This window comes from Cibotium barometz, chromosome 57 (genome assembly GCF_041138505.1).
Source record: "Cibotium barometz isolate CiBa-2024 chromosome 57, ASM4113850v1, whole genome shotgun sequence".
Classification (NCBI taxonomy): domain Eukaryota; kingdom Viridiplantae; phylum Streptophyta; class Polypodiopsida; order Cyatheales; family Cibotiaceae; genus Cibotium; species Cibotium barometz.
In genome coordinates, this window is record NC_141102.1 from 16,449,229 (window position 1) to 16,469,019 (window position 19,791).

The following is a 19,791-nucleotide window of genomic DNA, read 5'->3' on the forward strand; positions in this document are numbered from 1 at the left end:
ATCCATCCTTCTAGATCTAGTGGTAGGGTGGTGGTGGCTGGATCATTGGGGTGTTGACCAAGGTTCAAGTCTCCTCCCCCACTTCCCAGTGAATAATGAAGCTAAGATCGGCATTCCATTGCTTAGCCATAAGTTATAAAATTGATCGAAATTTATCAATGACTTGTTGAGACCCCCTTGGGTTCATAGGGATGTCTCGTTGGATCTGAAGAGGGAGGCACCGAGTTTTCCATGAGGGCGATCAGAAAAGAGGAGGAAGCTAGGCCAGGCCCTCTCATAGGGCTTAAGAAGAGCCTCATTTTGAAAAGGTGTAGCCTTCAGCGAGATTATCACTAAAAACAAAATTTTGCAACATAAATCTTTTGCATTTGAATTTTTTAAAGTTGGACTTCCTTACAGAATAAGCCGAGAGAAGGCTTGCATGGTGTACATAACCCTTAAAGCTAGCCATAAAAAAGAAAAAGGTATTGCTAATAAGGCTCTCTCTCTCTCTCTCTCTCTCACACACACACACACACACACAAACAATGCAATGGCCACGCCTATGTGTGCATTTGTGGGTGTGTGCATATATTTGTGGCTTGGTGTCTCGTACATCGTATCACCATCAATAATTTTCGAATATAGAAAAATCAAGGAACTCCTATATTGATTGTACAGAAAAATCAAGGAACTCGTGTATTGATTGTGTGTGTGTAGGTGTGGCTTGGTCCCTCTTACATGTCATAGAGAACGTGGATATCACCATCAACAGATTGTATACATAGCAAAATCAAAGAACACATGTATTCCAATGAATAGAGTAATGCTTATGTTTGGTATTGTGGATTCATGGAAATGAGTATTTGGGTACTCGAGGAAGTTTCAAAACTTCTACGTGATGGATGTATCATCCAGAAGCTAAAAGTGTAAGTTGTGGGCAGTAGTGTGACTAGGTCAAGTAATCTTTGTCTTTGAAACACGACAAGCCTTATTACGTACAAGCCTTAGAGGCCATAAGCTAAAAGGGTAAGTTGTGGGCTTGGTCAATAGTGTGACTGGTTCATGTAATCTTTGACTCCTTATTGCGTACAAGCCATAGAGGGCTAGAAGGGCATACTGCATGTGCTGATCAGCTCTTGATGAAAGTAAAGGGAAGTTGGTGTTGGCATGTGGCCTCATCGTAAGCCTTGGCAGCTTCCTTAGCGCACTCGCATGTGCCCAGCCTCATGCGATTATTATGAGTGATGAGCCGCTTGTGCCTCTCAGCAGTCGTATGGCTAGCTCTCGGCTCCCAGATTTGAGGGCCGCGGCCCTTAGTCTCAGGTGCAACCCTAGAGATTCAATGCAATTTCCATCCGGACAAAGGAAGGTCTTAAAAGATGCTCCTTGAGACAAATGTGGTGAAATTACGAGTTACTACATTGGTGCAAAACTCTTAAGGACTTAAAAAACGCTCCTTGAAATATGTGATTTAAAATTACAACTTATATAAATGTTATAAAATTGGACCAATCTTCATATAAGAAAAAAAAAGCCTTTTTAACAGATGGTCGGAACTTGGAATGATTGTCAGTTGTGGAGCAAATGGATGAAAGTTGTCTTGCTGATCACCTCCCCTTCCCTCCTCTGCTTCCCCTTCCCCTCACTTGCGTGTCAAGATCTCTCAATCTCATTCCCCCACATGGCAAGGCAACCCACATTAGGTGAGAAATTTCTAGGTTTGGCAAAGCCTCCCTGGTTTAGGACCAAAGGAAAGGTGCACCCTGTGGCATGGTCTAGGATGTGATTTGGCCACTAGACCTCTCTCTGACTTAGGACTAAAGGAAAGGTGCATTGTGTGGCATGGTCTAGGATGTGATTTGGTGAGTAGACCTCTCCCCCCTTTTGCCCACCATGACTCACTTAAAGATGCATGTTAACCCGATGTCACTTCAGAAGGAACAAATGGCACAAGGTTGCCCCACTTTTTCTTTTTTGTTAGACCTCTCAAAGGGCCAGAGGAAGGAACTAGAGAAGCCTTGTGTTCCCTTGCCTTCTCTTCGCCCTTGTCTCTATCGGTTGAATCATGGAAGAACCCCCCCAAGCTTCCTCCTGACACCTCTGTCTGACAAGGGGCCCATCACACGGTACTTCTTGAGGATGATTGGGGCTGAGCTGTCATCCCTTTTGGAGAAGGAAATCTGTCAACTACAGATGGTATTTAGTTTGCTCCCATCAGGCTTTGAGCTACCCAGAGATCTATAGGTGACGAAGAAGGAGAAGGAAGATCGCATAAGAGCCGATGACTCAACCAACAAAGGTACATCTGTTTTCATATATCTCCTGAATACTTCATTTGGTTTAAGATTAGGTTCTGATGTAAGCAAGGACACTCATTGGGGTTTGCTTCTTCAGCGCTCGCCCCCTAGTTGTGATTCTCAAAAGATGGATTCGTGACAATTGGGAAAGTCAAGGTCTTTGGGTGGAAAGAGTGGAATTCCTCCCTAACAACTACATATTTATGTTTAAGGAGGAAGAGATGGTTTGGATGATCTGTAACTTGCCCTGTCCCTTTTTCAGATGTTACTCAAAATTCTCCCCGGCAACTCCAAAGCTAGCTAAGTGCCCTATCTGACTAGAGCTCCGCTTTCTCCACTTCCATCTTTCACCCTTCCTCAAGAATCTTATAGAACCTCTTGGATGCTTACTAGGCACCCAGCTAATGCTAGAGATTAAACCATAGTAGCACACACAAGCCTATGTGGTGGAGATAGATCTGGCCAAAAACCATGTTGATTGATTTGGGAGATTTTAGGTTATCTCAAGAAATCACATACAAGAATTGGTTTTATGATATGATGCAGTTTCTAGAGGATGGAACATTCCCATAAAGTTACATTGTTGATAGAAAGAAAAGGATCGCCTTGAGGAGAAGAAACTTCACAATGATTGCCGAGCAAGTCTACAAAAGAGGCATAGACCAGATTCTACGAAGGTGTGTCCTGGACCATGAGAAGAAAGGCGTATTGACGGAAGCACACTGTGGCATAACTGGAGGACACATGGTTGGAGAAATCACAGCCCGAAATTTTTTGCAAGTAGGCCTCTGGTGGCCAACAGTCGTGCAAGATGCCAATAGCGCAACAAAGCAATGTGATGTTTGTTAGCAGATGGGTCAACCTAGTGATTCTAATAGATTGGCCATCTTGCCCATACTGCTATTGTTTTCGTTCATGAGTGGCAACCAACTATTTCACCAAATGGCCGGAAGCTAAAGTTGTGAAAAGAAATTCTGTAAAAGAGGTGGTGAAGTTACTCTTCAAGGAAATTATTGCTAGGGCATGGATTTTCGGTGGAAATAGTCAGTGACCAGGGCACCCGTTTTATGAACAAGGTAATTAAAGGGTTGACGGAAAGATACCTCATCTATCACAAGAAGTCCTCAGCCTATTACCCACAATGCAATGGCCAAGCAGAATCTACCAACAAGTTTCTGACCAAAATTTTAAAGATCATAAATGCCAACAAAAATGATTGGGACGACCAGAAGCTAGATGCTGCCCTATGGGTATTCCGCACATCTTAGAAAGTCATTCAAATGCCAATCAAACTAGTTTATGGGCTGGAGGTAGTAATGCCCATTGAATTTGTGGTGCCCAGTCTTGAGAGTGGCCATCCAAGAAAAGCTACCAATGGAGGAATCCTGGGAGCATGGAATACATGAGCTCCTAATCTTAGAGGACGAAAGACAACACAATTCGCTACAAGGTGACATAGTGCAATGGAGAAGGAAAGCCTGGATTAACATGCATCTCAAGGACAAAATTTTCAAGCAAGGGGACCTGGTATTGGTCTACAACTTCAAGTTGGGCTTGCACCCCGAAAAATTCAAGATCCGATGGATAGGGCCATTCATGGTGAAAAACACGGCCAGTCAGAATGCTTTTTTTTATTATATGTATTTTTAACCAAATAGTTCTTTTGAGATCCTACTATGCTCTGTATAGCTAGACAATGCGATGAAGCGCTGCTATGCTAGTGAGATCATGCTACCCTCTTTATAGCTAGACGATGCAATTTTGCGTGGCTCTGGTGCTCACCAACATGAAACAATTGTTTTGCATGGTTGGAAATGCAAAAGCAATGTGTTGTGCTGTGGTGCAGTCTAAGCTTGAGCTTGAATGCATGCCGTGCGCGCTTGTTACTATGGTGTTACATACACCTTGAGGGAGTGTTGGATATGTTCCTCTCCCAAGCTTTATAGCTTTGGAACATTGCAAATGAGTGTATCAAAGTGTATGGTGGTCTTGACGTTGTTGAGGTACGTTGGTAGACGACATTGTGATGTTGCTTGATGGTTCTGCATAAGATATCATAGTCGATGCTATTCTTGAAGTTGCTAAAGCACACTAGTAGAAAACTTCATGACGTTGCATGATGGTTCTATAGAGCGTAGCACAATCGAATGCTGGTCTTGATGTTATTTGCTTTACCTTTTTGTCTCATGAAAGAACACTGAAGGCAACCTTCTTATTTCCTAGTGTTGCCTTCTTTATCCTTAATGCGTGGATTTGGGGTGACAAATCCTCTAGAGTAGTGCCGTTTGGTATCATGTTTGCGTTGGTATTCTTGTGGTTTGTAATCTCTGTGAAGCTATTTTGGGTATTAGATCTAGTAAGAACAAATAAGATTTTGATACAAATTCTAGAGCAAGCTTGGTATATGCAACCGGCATATTACCATTTGGGACCATGTTCATTGAGTTCTTCATCATACTCACCTCCATATGGCTTAACTAGTTCTACTACATCTTTAGGTTCTTTTTCATTGTCTTTTAAATCTTGATCATGACTTATGAAAAGGTTACGATTGCGCTCTGCTACTTCCAACTCTGCATTGAAGACTACCACTGGTGGTAGAGGGCATGCTTGACCTTTGGGTGTTCAACACTCTATCTATTGCTATATGCCCCATTCTACTTCTAATGTCTGGTGTGCTGTATTTTGGCTACATGGTTATCATCTCCTACTGCTTCTTTGTGCTGATAAGCACAATTGGCTTCTCTGCCTATTACTAGTTTGTGAGAACTAGTAATGCCTTAGTGTTAAGATTGAATGTAGCAGTTCTGAAGAGGGAAAGTTTTTCATGAGAACCTCATTCCTCATGACTTTCTGTGAACAAGGGGATTGTAAAAAGATTATTGGGAAGGTTGCAATACATAAAATTTGATCAAATACCAAGAATACACAAGATTGCATTGCATACATCAATATTGCACGAAACTCTTGCAAAATGATTCAATCCTTTTGCTTTGCATGAACCAAGGTTATATGTAAGTATCCCTTTTTTCTGGAATTTTAACAAGATTCACAAATCTTGCATCACTTCTATGTTCTCTCTTCTATGTGACTTAATCTTAATAAAGATCTTATAAGTTTTGCATAAAAATTAAGAAGATTGATAGAGGAGAGAGTAGAGATTCGATGCTTACAACTGTTTCCATCAATCTGCATATAAATCTTTGCTTCACTATTCCACACAAAACTCTTTGAAAAAAAAATGTGTACAACCACCTTTGAAAATTGTAAATTTCTCCCATAAATCTACATATCAACTTGTACACTACACAAGAACCAGAAATTTGTGCACAACAACCTAGAAAACTCGCAAAGTAATCTGAATTTATGCACCAAATCTTGCACAACAATCTAAAATTTCTACACCAAATCTCGCACAACAATTTGAAATTTTTACACTAAATTCTGTAAAGTTCTTGAAACTACACCAAGATTCTGCACACTTTCTTGAAATTGCAGTGCAAAGTTTTGCACAACCACTCATCTTCTTACAATATTTCTTCAAGAACTCAAAGATTTGGCAACCTAGGAGTTCTCTCTTGAAGAAATACGGGCTCTAAGGATTAATGTCTAAAAAACTATGCTCCCGAAGCAAGATAATGCAAGACATCATTGAAAACTGGTTGTTGAAACTTATGTAAATCTTAACTTTCAAAATTAAGAAGAATTCAAAAACTGAGGATCAAGGAGATCAAGAACTTCAAGAAATCACGCAGTAAAGTGGATTAGGGTTCTGAAAATAGTGATTAATACAAGTTAAAAAATGATTAACATAAATTTTATTGCTAATCTTCTCAAATCAAGAAATTAGCAAACCTGAAAATTGTGTAAAATCAATTCTGAAAATGATCATGATCAAGAAAGTACATTGTGTAAATTGAGTTAACAGCAATCAAAAAATGATTGTTATCCTAATCTAAGCCAACAACTCTAATACTAATGAAAGAAAGCAACATCTAGCTTAGCCTTGGATTAGCTTAATTATCTTGGATTAGCCTAATTAATCTAATTAGCCTTGGATTAGCCTAATTGATTTAATTAGTCTTAAATTAGCTTAATTAATCTAATTATCTTAGATTAACCTAACTAATCTAATTAACATAGCCTAATTGTCCTAGAGCACATGCCTTTTATAGTTGCAAGGCCCATGTACCGTAATCCTACATGTAAATGACCCTAAGCCCATACACCCAACCGATCCCATATACATGTGCATCCTAAAATATACTTTGTTACAATACGGCGGATTCATGAAAGTGATTTTGTGGGCACAGGAGGAAATATCGGGTGTGAGAAATTTCTAGATGATATATTGGGTGTGTGAAAAACTTCTAGATGATGATGGATGTATCATCCATTAGTTAAAAGGGTAAGTTGTGGGCAGTTGCCCTTGCATAAGACAAAGACTTAAGAAGGGCTCCTCCTCCTGCTGCATTCACCAGCTTTGATGATACCTTTGCTAGTTCTGAGGAGGGCCCTTGTCATCTAGGATAGCCGTGCAGTTGCAACGTCGCTGCAATTTGGTGTTACTGATGGAGGATGCACTGAACTGCACTGTAGCTGGAAGAGGAAAGTAAAGGGAAGTTGGTGTTGGCATGGGGTGCCCTTTCATCAAGCGGGCTGCCTCATCGTAGGCCTTGGCAGGCTCTGGAATGTGCTCAGCCACACCCTTGTCTTCCTGCGCACAAAGTAGTAGTACACACACATGAAAGACATCAGAAACTCTACACCAAACCCAAGAGCCCTCTGTCGAACTCCCCTATATGCCCTCTTGGTGGGTGGAGTTGGCGTCTGTGTGAGTGTGAGAGAAGAGACGAGAGAGAGCCCCTCAGGAGTACCTTGTTCTTTTCTTATGGTGGCTAGCTTTAAGGGCCGTGTACGCGCGGATGCTCTCGGCTGCCTGCCCTTACTGAAACAATAAAGCTCTGATTCAATGCAATTTCCAATCCGGACGATGGTAAACTGATTCAATGAAATGTGGCGTTACTAGAACATGGAACACTGTTCACGAAAAACATTTTTTACAACCAATACAAAAACCTTTGGTTTTAACTATCCTAAGGTTTTCAATTAGATGAATAATTCAAAACCTCTTTTTCAAAATCTCACACTTGAAAAAAAATGTCATTTGAGTATCAACCATTTTTAAAACTTTTTTTTAAATATCTAACATCGCTTTGCATTTCAAAAAATAAGCATTCAAAAACTTTGTATGGAGGCATCCTTCCATGCCTCCATAGCTTGAACAACATCAAAATATTCCACATTTGGACCTTCAATTGATATATGCAACAATGATTCCAAACTTCTCATCTAAAGTTTTTTTCTTCAACGTATTTTGATCTTACTTTGTGTAGAAAAACCCCTTTCACAAATTGTCGTACTACAGCACACTCGATCATGGCAATTTGACTCAAGAACAATAAGTTTGCATATTTTTCCTTAAGAAAAGTATTCCAACCTTTGCATGTCCAAGTTTCATGCAAAGGGAGTTTTTTCCAATCCAAATCTGCTTGCACTTTAAACACTTGAAATTCCTTTTTTATGCAGCTCTCATCCACAAGGTTTAAACGCATTTCTTCACTGAGTGTCTCTTTTGGCCATGCATAAAAGTCAACCAAGACATTCATTTCATCAACCCCATATACTTTCAAAAGCTTCCCACTTAGGAATGAAGATGGACATAAACAAGTTGGCCAAGACCACATTGGCTACAAATCTTTGCTTTAAGGAATATATTAGCAATGTGCAATACTCTTTTTGAAACCCTATTGCAATCACAAGGTCAGAACCTATGGCACACCTCTCAATTTTAGGTCGTATGGCCACTAGGTCAAAAATGAAGTAATTCCACCCCACTGTCAAAAGGTAATCTCCAACAGTACCCGGATCGAATGGAAAGGTCAATGGACTCTTGTATGGATGAATGTAAATCCAAGGCACTCTGAATCCAAGATAGTGGTCATGTGCTAATCTAGTGTAAATGGAGAGGCTAACGAACCACCCTTGATGGTGTAGCTATTCGTGTACCCTCCAAGATCAAATAGAAAGGTACACATTAGGGATCCTTGATATTGATGTCGTGGTAGTGCAAGGGTCGAAGGGAAAGCTCCTAAGCCCGTCCACATGACTATAGTATGAATCTAAAACCTGAGGTATCCATCAAGTGGAATCAATGCTCCTAGCATGAATGTGGAATTGTCTCAATGCAAAAGAACCATCATGTATGCCACGACTAAGATGTGTCATAGGTGCATCAGAATTATTTGCCACATAGTTAGTAACCATGTGCCAAAAGTGGCATAGAATGCACCCATAGAAAAATATCACAGCCTAAAGAACATAGGCTCATGTCAACACTCGTGTCAACACTCGTGGTGGGAGTCAAAAGAACATGCTCAAAGTGGGCGTGGTGTAGGATAAAGTGTGAACCAATGGCATCATCCACTTAAGCACCACTCAAACAATCAAAGGCATGATCCAATGCGTTGATGCTAGTAGAAGCACGATCCAAAACATGCACTAACCACTACACCACACCATCTCTTTAATGATGTGTGTTTTGCTACTAAAAGCGTCACTTTGAGCATCCCTACTGTGTGTTGTTGATGTGGCACCCATAGGGAACGATTACTAGACGTAGCTTAAGAGATGTATAGGCATTTCTTAAGTGATGCCTGCAACATGGCATAAGGGACACCTGCACCATGGGTATCACTCAAACAAGGTACTTTTAGTGCATTGCTTAAGAGATGATGGGCAATGCGTAAGTGACACCTAATCGTTATTTTACTTAATTAAAAACTGGTGTAATAGTGCGATAGTTCTCTCTCTCTCATGCACACATATACACATTATAGTGTGATGGTTCTCTCCCTCTCTTACTCTCACTATATCATTAAAATACTCCTTTATCTCTCACACACATACATACAATACCAAAGTACTCCTTTTCTTTGTCTCTCTCTCTCTCTCTCCCTCTCTCACACATTATAGTGTGATGGTTCTCTCCCTCTCTTACTCTCACTATATCATTAAAATACTCCTTTATCTCTCACACACATACATACAATACCAAAGTACTCCTTTTCTTTGTCTCTCTCTCTCTCTCTCCCTCTCTAGACTCGAATTGGATTGAGAACACATTAAAGAACTCTCTCTCTCTCAAAGGTTGAGCATACAAGTGAGCAAAGATCAATTCAACATGGTGGATTATAACATTGGTAAGCACATAATTATACTACAACAATTTACATTTATGCACAAAGTTGAACCAAAATAAAAGCTCATGTAAATATATGTAAGCATATAAGAGTAAAAAGTATATAAATTGATCAAATGTTTAAAAATGGTAAAATATAATGAGCACAAATGGCAAAATGTGAGGCCGGTGTAGTCTACCTAATCCATGTTCAAACAAAAATATCAGTTAAAATAAAAGTCACTAAAGTAGAAGGTCAAAGTCAGTATTAGTTCAGAGGTAGCAGTCCAGGGAGGAAGGATGACAAAATGTCCATCCCATCATCAAGTTTAGCAAAACATTGTGAGGAAAATCCAGAGCACAATCGAAACACACTGTATAGGTAGATGTAATTTGTATAAATAAGATAGGGTGTAGCGGGTCCATAGTGGAGAAAATAGTGCATGGCAACCAGGTGAGAGAATGAAAAAAGAAAGCATATAGGAAACCCAAGGAAGCCGGGCAGTGATACTTGCTAGAAGAATCAAGGATGACGATGTGGTTCAAGAGGGAAAAAGAAACGTTTTTTTGGACATAGACAAGAGCGGTGGCTAGAGAGACCACAAGAGGGGTGAGAGACTGCAATGGATACACCCTGAGGGAGTGTTGGATGCATTTCTCTCTCAAGATTTATAGCTATGGTGGTTGCAAAGGAGCGTGTCACAATCGACAGTGGTCTTGACATTGCTGCGACACGTTGGTAAACAACATCATGACCTTGCTTGACGGTATTGTAGACCATATCATAGTCAATGCTGCTGAGACACACTAGTAGATGACTTCAAGATGTTGCCTGATGGTTTTGTAGAGTGTATCACAATCGATGTTGGTCTTACTCTTAGTTGCTTTGTCTTTTTGTCTCATGAAAGAACATTGAAGACAACCTTCTTATTTCTTTGTGCTCCCTTCACTGTCTCAATGCGTTTATTTGGGGTGAAAAGTCCTCTAGAGAATGCCTTTTGGTACCATGCTTGCATTGGTATTCTTGTGATTTGGAATCTATGTACCCTTGTCTTTATTGGAAGCTATTTTGGGTATAAAAACCAACTATTGAAGATTGAATAAGAACAAATAAGATTCCAAGACATATGCTAGAGCTTGGTATATGAAGCCAACATATTACCATTGAGGTCCGTATTCATCGAGATCTTCTTCATACTCACCTCCATATAGCTTAACTAGTTCTACTACATCTTTGGGTTAATCTTGTTGATCATCTTTTTAATTCTGATCATGACTTGTGTAGGGATCACAATTGTGCTCTACTACTTCCAACTCTATAGTGAAGATTACCACGGGTGGTGGAGGGCATGTTTGACCTCTGGGTCTTGAGCACTCTATCTCTTGCTTTATGCCGCATTCTACTTCTTCACCAAGCTAGAGATAACAAAACTGGTGTCTGGTGTGTTGTATTTTGGCTACATGGTTATCATGTCTTGCTACTTTTTTCTGTTGATAAGAATAAAAAAGTAGTGAATATTACTAGTGGTGGTGGAGGGCATGTTTGACCTCTCGTTCTTCACTCTATCTATTGGTTTATGCCGCATTCTGCTTCTTCACCAAGATGGAGATAATAAAGCTGGTGTCTGGTGTGTTGTATTTTGGCTACATGGTTATCATCTCCTACTACTTTTTTGTGCTGAGCACAATTGGCTTCTATGCTTATTTTTGGTTTGTGTGAGGAGCATATATGCCTCACTGAAGATCAGTTGAGTTTGTATGTACCAATTAAGAACACGGAAAATTTTAATGAGGAACTCACTCTTCATGAGTTTTTGTGGACAAGGGACTTGTAAAAAGATTGTTGGGAAGATTGTAATACATAAAATTTGATCAAACTTAACCAAGAATACACAAGATTGTATTGCATAGATCAATATTGCATGAAACTCTTGCACTAATTCAATCCTTTTGCTTTGCATCCACCAAGGTTACATATAAATATCCCTTTTCACTTGAATTATAGCAAGATTCACAAATCTTGCAACACTTCTATGTTATGTCTTCTCTGTGCCTTAATCTTGAAAAAGATATTTTAAACTAAAGTTGCATAAAAATTAAGAAGATTGATATAGCAAACTGTTTCTAGCAATCTGCACATAAATCTTTGCATTAAATAGATTTGTGCATAGTCTTCAATACTCTACACTGTTCCACACAAAAATCTTTGAAAAGAAATTGTGCACAACAACCTTTGAAAAGTGTAAACTGCTTCCACGACTCTGTATATCAACCTACACTCTCCACAAGAACCAAAAATCTCTGCAGAGTAACCTTGAAGACTCTCCAGAGTAATCTGAAAATTTTCTGCACCAAATCTTGCACATCAATCTAAAATTTATGCACCAAATCTTGCACAACAATCTGAAATTTTGCAAATTTCTTGAAACTACAAAAAGATTTTGTACACTTTCTTGAAACTCCATCATATTTTTGCATAACAACCTTTTTCTTGCATTTTTTGCACAATATTCTTCTTGCAATATACCTTTAAAAACTCAAAGTTTGGCAATCTAGGGTTTCACTCTTGAAAAAATACAGGCTCTAAGGATTAATCTCTTAAAAAGTATGCTCCCTAAGCAAGATAATGCAACAGATCACTAAAAAATGATTGCTAAAACTTATGTAAACCTAAATTTTGAAAATCAAGAAAATTTCAAAAAATCAAGATCAAGAACTTTAAGAAATCAAAGAGTAAAATGGATTATGGTTTTGAAAATAGTGATTGATTATACAAATTCAATAATGATTAAAATAAATTTTATTACTAATCTTCTTAAATCATGAAACTAACAAATCTGAAAATTGTGTAAAAAACAATTCTGAATGATTAACACTAATCATGATCAATAAAATGCATTCTAAAAATTGAGTTCACAATAATCCAAAAATGATTATTCTCCTAATCAAAGCATTAAGATCCAAGCCAACAACTCTGATACCAATAAAAGAAAGTAACATCTAGCTTAGCCTTGGAATAACCTAATGAACTTGGATTAACAAAAGCTTGAGAGATTAACACTAAGAACAACAAAAAGTAAAGTGTAATGATAGTCCAAAGATATCATTTAAAAGCTATAATAGTCCTAGAACACATGCCTTTTATAGTCACAAGGCCCATCTGCCCTAATTCTACATGTGCATGACCCTAAGTCCATGCACCTAACCCATCCCATTTACATGTGCATCCTAAAATATACTTGTTACAGTATGGTGGATTCATGAAAATGATTTTGTAGGCACATGAGGAAGGTGTGTAAGAAACTTCTAGATGATATATTGGGTGTGTGAAAAACTTCTAGATGATGGATGTATCATCCATTAGTTAAAGTTGTGGGCAGTTGTCCTTGGTCAATAGTGTGAGTGGGTGGGTAAGTTCTTCTTGGTCAATAGTGTAAGTTGTGGTGGCCAGTTGCCCTTGGTTGAAACACGACTCCCTTATTGCCATAGCTGTTGCGCGTACAAGCCTTGGCAGACCTCGGAGGTGGGGGGGTAGAGCGGATACGTGTGCAACTGGTCGCAGAGACCGTTAAGGAAGGCAGCACCGTCATTATATGAAACGGCCGCGTCCAGGTCATCTCGTGCGAAATACCCAGAGGCTGCAGACAAAGCTATTGCATCGCTGTGCAGGAGAGGGCTAGAACGGCATACTGCACTATAGTCCGGGGGATGAGCTTGTGCTGTAGCATCCAGTTCAGTAGAGTAGCTTATGGTGTTAGCTGCTGGGGCAGTGGCAGAGCAGTTGGAGATGGGTAGCTCATCAGCTTGAAGAGGCTCTTGAGAAAGTGGAGCACAAGAGGTTATCACCTCTTGGTTGTGGATATCAGACGTGGAAACTTGCTCTAGAAGAGAGTTGACGTGGCGCGCAGGTTGGACGTGGTCGAGGATGGTGACCCACTCAGGTTTAGAGTCCCTGCTGGCCTGCCACGTAACACCCAGCTGGTGCTGAGAGTCATCTAGCCGAAGGCAAACCAATGATTGCTGGTGCTGAGAGTCATCACGCCGGCAGTTGGAGCCCTTGCATAAGACAAAGACTCAAGAAGGGTGGTGCTTTCAGAGGCTCCACCTCCTGCAGCTGCATTGACCAGCTTTGATGATACCTTTGCTAACCTCTTGTATTTACTTGCCCCTTGTAGGATAGCCGTGCAGTGGCAACGTCGCTGCAGTTTTGATCTCACTGATGGAGAGAGCAAGGATGCACTGCACGACGATGATGGGAAGTTGGTGTTGGCATCTGGCCCTTTTATCAAACGGGCTGCCTCATCGTAGGCCTTGGCAGCTTCCCGAGCGCTCTGGAATGTGCCCAGCCACACCCTTGTCTTCCTACACACAAAGACATCAGAACCAACCTCTTGCGAATAGTGCTGCACCAAACCATAAACACTCAGCTAGATTATTACAAGTGACGAATCTCCGAAACCCGAGAGCCCCAGTCCCTCTGTCGAACTCCCCTATACGTCCTCTTGGGTCGAGCCATTGCGTCTGTGTGAGTGTGAGAGAAGAGACGAGAGAGAGCCGAGAGAGGACCTTGTTCTTTCCTTATGCATAGCTTTAAGGGCGGTGTAAGCTCGCTCTCGGCTTCTAGATAGCGCTTACTTTGAGGTAGCCTGCTCTGAAGCGCTTCCTTTGAGGTGAAACCCGATTCAATGCAAGACAATGGTAAACCCTCGAGACACCTAGATGCTCCTTGGAAATGTCAGGCATACTAAGGGACTCAATCACTTTGTCTTTGCCTTTATGTGATGTACTAATCACATTTGCAGGACTAGTATTATGATGCAGCCTGCCACTCCATGGTCTATCAACTGAACCACTAGATGAAAACATTTTCTGGTCCACTCAAAGACTGTGATTGCTGACTTGCATTCTGTGCAACCACATTTCCACTTACATCAGCCCCAACAACAGCTTCTTTTCCAGCAGCATACCAGTTGCTCATCTCATAAAAAACAACATCCCTGCTTACCCTCAACTCACGTGTAGCAGGGTTATAACACCTCTATCCCTTTTGCTCAAGGGAATACCCAATAAACACACATTTTTTAGCTTTTGGATCCAGCTTAGTTCTCAGGTCATCTGGCACATGCACATATGCAATGCATCGAAAGACTTTGAGATGAGACAAATCAGGTTTTCTGCCAGTAAACCTCTCCTCTGGAGTTACATCATGTATGGCTGCAGTTGGAGTCATGTTCATGATGTAAACTGCTATAAAAACAGCCTCAACCCAATAGCTATGCGGCATATTCTTCTCTCCCATCAATGCTCGCGCAATCTCAGCATATTCTTCTCTCCTGTTCATGATGTAAATTGCTGTAGAAACAGCCTCAGCCCAATAGCTATGCGGCATATTCTTCTCTCCCATCAATGCTCGCGCAATCTCAGCAATGTGCCTGTTTTTCCGCTCAGCAACTCCATTTTGCTACGGAGTGTATTTGCATGTAAACTATCTCTGAATACCATTCTTCTTCAAAAATTGAGAGAACGCATTGGAAAAGTACTCTCCATCTGACCTTAGGCACTTTACATGTTTCCCTATTTGCTTTTCAACCATAACTTTGAAATTCTGAAAAATGAGTGAACACCTCACCCTTCTCTTTCATGAAGTATACCCACACTTTCCTTGTGTGGTCACATCAATAAATGTTACATAGTACCTGCAGCCTCCCATAGACATGGTCTTCGTAGGATCCCATACATCTGAATGCACAACATCTAGTGCATTTTGCTCACATTTCTGTCACGTGGATATACATGCTTTGTTTGCTTTCCAAATTGGCATGCTTCACATATTTTCTACATACCTTCAACTTTAAACTTTGGCAGCTCTGTCACAATTCCTTTAGTCTGCATAGACTTCATTCTCTGCACATTCACATGTCCAATTCTTTTATGCCAAATGTCTGTGTCTGTAACAATTCATGAACCATTTGGAAACATTGCAGCACTCACTTCAGGCATGTTTACATTCAATGTAAACGTTTTGCCCACTCTGTTGCCTTTTGCAACCAACCTGCACTTGTCTCTAAAGTCTTCAACATAACAACCATCAGGGTTAAACCAAACTTACAAACCCTGCTCTATCATCTGGCCAACTGAAACCAGATTCTTTGTTATGTTTGGAACATGAAGTACATCTGCAAGGTACTTCACTTTGCCATCCTGCATAGATAATGGCACATCTCCAACATGGGAAATTGGATGAGCAGTGTCATCCCCTGTTTCCACAAAACCTGGTCTTTCAAGGTTTTTCATCTCCTTGAACCACTCCCCATGACTTGTCAGGTGGTTCGAAGCACCTGAATCAACGTACCATACATCATCTTTATGTGTTGCTTCAACATTTTCAGACATGGTATTAACGACATGCTGCATAACAAACAACCTTTCATTATCCTCATTGTTTCTGCTCGAGGATGCATAGTTGTTTTGCCGCAATTTTTCATTTTGCATGTCAGCCTGCTTCTTATACCAATCAGCCTGCACATGTCCAGGCTTACCACAGTAAAAGCATCCATGTGTATCATTATACTGCCTTTGCCAATTTCCACGACCTCTTTGACTCCCCCTGCCTCTCTGAATTGGCCTCTTCCACCTGTGTGTTGTTGTTGTTATGAATTCTGGGACTGTTGTTGTTGCTGCTGCTAGCCATAATTCTGATTACCTGTTCAGCCACCTCCTTGGCCGCGTCCACGGCCTCCTCTACCTTGTCCTCTTCCTAAACTTGTATAGAAGGCCTGTTGCTCTGAACTGTTTTTGTTTTGTGAAGACTGTCGGTCTTCACCCAAGCTCTTCTCTTCTATAATCAACATAGACACCAGATCTGTGAAATTGGGAATGTTTTCCCGAGTCTGAATAGACGTCTTGAACGCCTTGTATTGTGGCCCGAGGCCATGTAGACAGACTTTCACCTTATCATCATCTACTGAAACACTAATAGATGCAAGGGTTTCCACAATACCCTTGATCTTCATTGCACAGTCATTCATAGACATACTCTTTTTCTCCACAGTATGAAGTTCATTCTTCAACTGTATCTTTTGTGCCTTGGTATTCGTTTCATAGAGTTTTACTAAGGTTGCCTCCTTGGGGGACTTGGCATCCTATATGTGCCCAATCATGGTGTCCTGTATACTGATAGAGAGCCAATACATAACTTTTATGGCTCCTTGGTTCCAATCCTTGAACTCTTTCACATCTGCAGTAGTCGGATTGATCTCCGGTATCCCCAGTGCCTCTTCATGATCACCTTCTATGTAGTCCCAGTAACCCTTTCCCATCAGGAAATTTGTCAACTTGAACCTCCAAGCATGGAAGTTGTTCTTGTCAAGCTTCTGATGAGCAACAATCTGGTTTATGCCATCATTTGACATCTTGCCAAACACACAAATTTACCAGAAACAGCACTCTGGTTTCTCCTGCACAAACTGTTTTCTGCAGCGGTACTGTACTATACTCAAATGTCATAACCAATGACCTCAATGTGCATACATACACCCAATGGCAACTGTCGACCTCCTTGCAGCACAACCAATATGTCTTCTTGCAGTTCTTAAAATAGAGTTCTGTACATAGAATCGATGACTTACCCCACAACAGTGCTCGAAATCGCCTGTTTTCTGAAAAACGGAGGTCCTAACGCTCCCGAAACGTGTTTTTAGCACAAAACATTTAGCCTGATAGGACAGAATAGTTGCCCTATAGCTTTACTCCCGTGAAGAAAGCTCCTCAATCAGAGATCGTTTATTGGTACCTCCCATAGAGCTCCCGACAAGGGTGTACTCGCCAACACAAATAGGGAAGAGTAGTTGAAGCTCTTACCCTCATACCGCTTCCTGTGCTTCTCTTGCTTGCAGCTCAGCCCTTAGCATGAACCAGGCTCTAATACCATGAAAAGATGCAGGGGAGAAGAGAGCTTGAGCTCTTGCAAGCACACACACAATAACAAAACCCTAAAAGAGAACACACAAGGTGAGAGGCTGAAAATCTTCTTCTTCTTCACACAACACTCAACACACCATATACAAAGATAAGAGTACACACAATATGAAAAGGTACTCAACCAAATACATACTAGGGTTCTCTATAGTGTGAACCCAACTAAATGAGCTGGCGCTATAACTATGCCAGTCTCTAGAATGGCTATCACACACAGCCTGTCATCCCACTGGCTACATATCACACATGATTTAACCAACCATGGCAGTGGTGTAAGTGTGGGGCCTATCCCCCAGGCAGGTCATCAGTGTCCACCGCCGCCTCACTAGATGAGCTCGATATCTCAACATTCACGATGTTGCCTGATGGTTCTGTAGAGCGTATCATAGTTAATGCTGGTCTTGATGTTAGTTGCTTTGCCTTTTTATCTCATGAAAGAACATTGAAGACAACCTTCATATTTACTCATGTTTCCTTTACTCTCTTCTTTATCCTTAATGCGTTGATTTGGGGTGAAAAGTCCTCTAGAGCAGTGCCTTTGGTACCATGTTTGTAGTGGTATTCTTGTGGTTTGGAATCTCTGTACCATTGGTCTTTAAAGTTATTTTGGGTATTAAAAAATAGTTATTGAATATCTAGTAAGAACAAATAAGAATCCGAGATAAATTCTAGAGCAAGCTTGTTACATGCAGCTATCATATTACCATTTAGGGCCGTGTTCCATTGGAGCTCTTCTTCATCCTCACCTCAATATGGCCTAACCAATTCTTCTACATCTTTGGGTTCTTGTTCATCATTGTGTTTTTAATACTGATCATGACTTGTGAAGAGATTACGATTATGATTTGCTACTTCCATCTCTGCAGTGAAGATTACCACTAGTAATGGAGGGCATGTATGACCTCTACATCTTCAGCACTCTATCTTTTACTCTATCCCACATTCTACTTCACCAAGTTGGAGATAACAAAACTAGTGTCTGGTGTGTTGTAATATGGCTATATGATTATCATCTCCATTTGCTTTTTTGAGCTCACAAGAACAATTGGCTTCTTTGTCTATTTGTGGTTTATGAGGCCCATATATGCCTCAATGAAGATCGATTGAGATTAAATATACCAATTCTAAAGAGGGTAATTTTTTGATGAGGACCTCACTCGTGAGATGACTTCTTGTGGATAAGGGAGTTGTAAGAATATTGTTAGGAAGGTTGCAATACATAAAAATTGATCAAACCTAACCAAGAATACACAGGATTGCATGAAACTCTTGCACTGATTCAATCCTTTTGTTTTACATGCACCAAGGCTACATGTAAATATCCCTTTTTGCTTGAATTTTAGCAAGATCCACAAGTCTTCCAACACTTCTATGTTCGATCTTCTTTGTGCCTTAATATTGTTAAAGATCTTATAAACTTTGCATAAAAAATAAGAAGAATGATAAAGATGAGAATATGGATTAGATGCTTATAATTGTTTCCAGCAATCTTTGCATTAAACTGATTTCTACATAGTCTTCAATACTCTACATTGTTCCACACAAAAATCGTTGAAAAGAAATTATGCAGAGCAACCTTTGAAAACTGTAAAATGCTCCCATGACCTCATACTCTGCATAAGAACCAAAAAATCTCTACACAATAGCTGAGAATAATCTGCAGAGTAATTTAAAAATTTTACACCAAAATCTTACACATAAATCTAAAATTTTTGCACCAAATTCTTGAAACTACACCAAGGTTCTACACACTTTCCTGAAACTGCATTAAATTTCCACAACAGCCTTCTTCTTGCAATATTCCTTCTAGAACTCAAAGATTTCATAACCTTGGGTCTCACTATTGAAGAAATACAAGCTCTAAGGATTAATTGTATGCTCCCTAAGCAAGATAATGCAAGAGATCATTCAAAACTGGTTGTTGAAACTTATGTAAATCTTAATTTAAAAAATCAAGAAAATTTTAAAAAAATCAAGATCAAGAAGATCGAGAACTTTAAAAATTTAAGTAGTAAAGTGGATTAGGATTCTGAAAATAGTGATTAATACAAATTCAAAAATTATTAACACGAACTTCATTGCTAGTCTTCTTAAATCAAGAAATTAGCAAATCTGAAACTGGTAGGTATTGACACCCGTCGGCAACGATTTAGGCGGGAGTGACAGTTTCTTAGGTCACTGTTGAGCAGCAAAATTTCACTGCTAGGCAGCGTATTTTTGCTGCTGTGGTCGTCTAGCAACGAGAACCTGGGTAAATTTATGTTTGCAGTACTAGTGAAAGATCCATATCCCCTC

The 19,791-nt window shown here is 40.2% G+C and overlaps 2 pseudogenes; both read left to right on the plus strand.

Annotated features, from left to right (window-relative positions):
* Positions 1-2,906: 2,906 nt before the first annotated feature.
* LOC147606497 (transmembrane 9 superfamily member 8-like) lies at positions 2,907-5,038 on the plus strand (annotated as a pseudogene).
* A 12,813-nt stretch (positions 5,039-17,851) lies between these two features.
* Positions 17,852-18,603, plus strand: LOC147606498 (transmembrane 9 superfamily member 7 pseudogene; annotated as a pseudogene).
* The last annotated feature ends 1,188 nt before the right edge of the window (positions 18,604-19,791 follow it).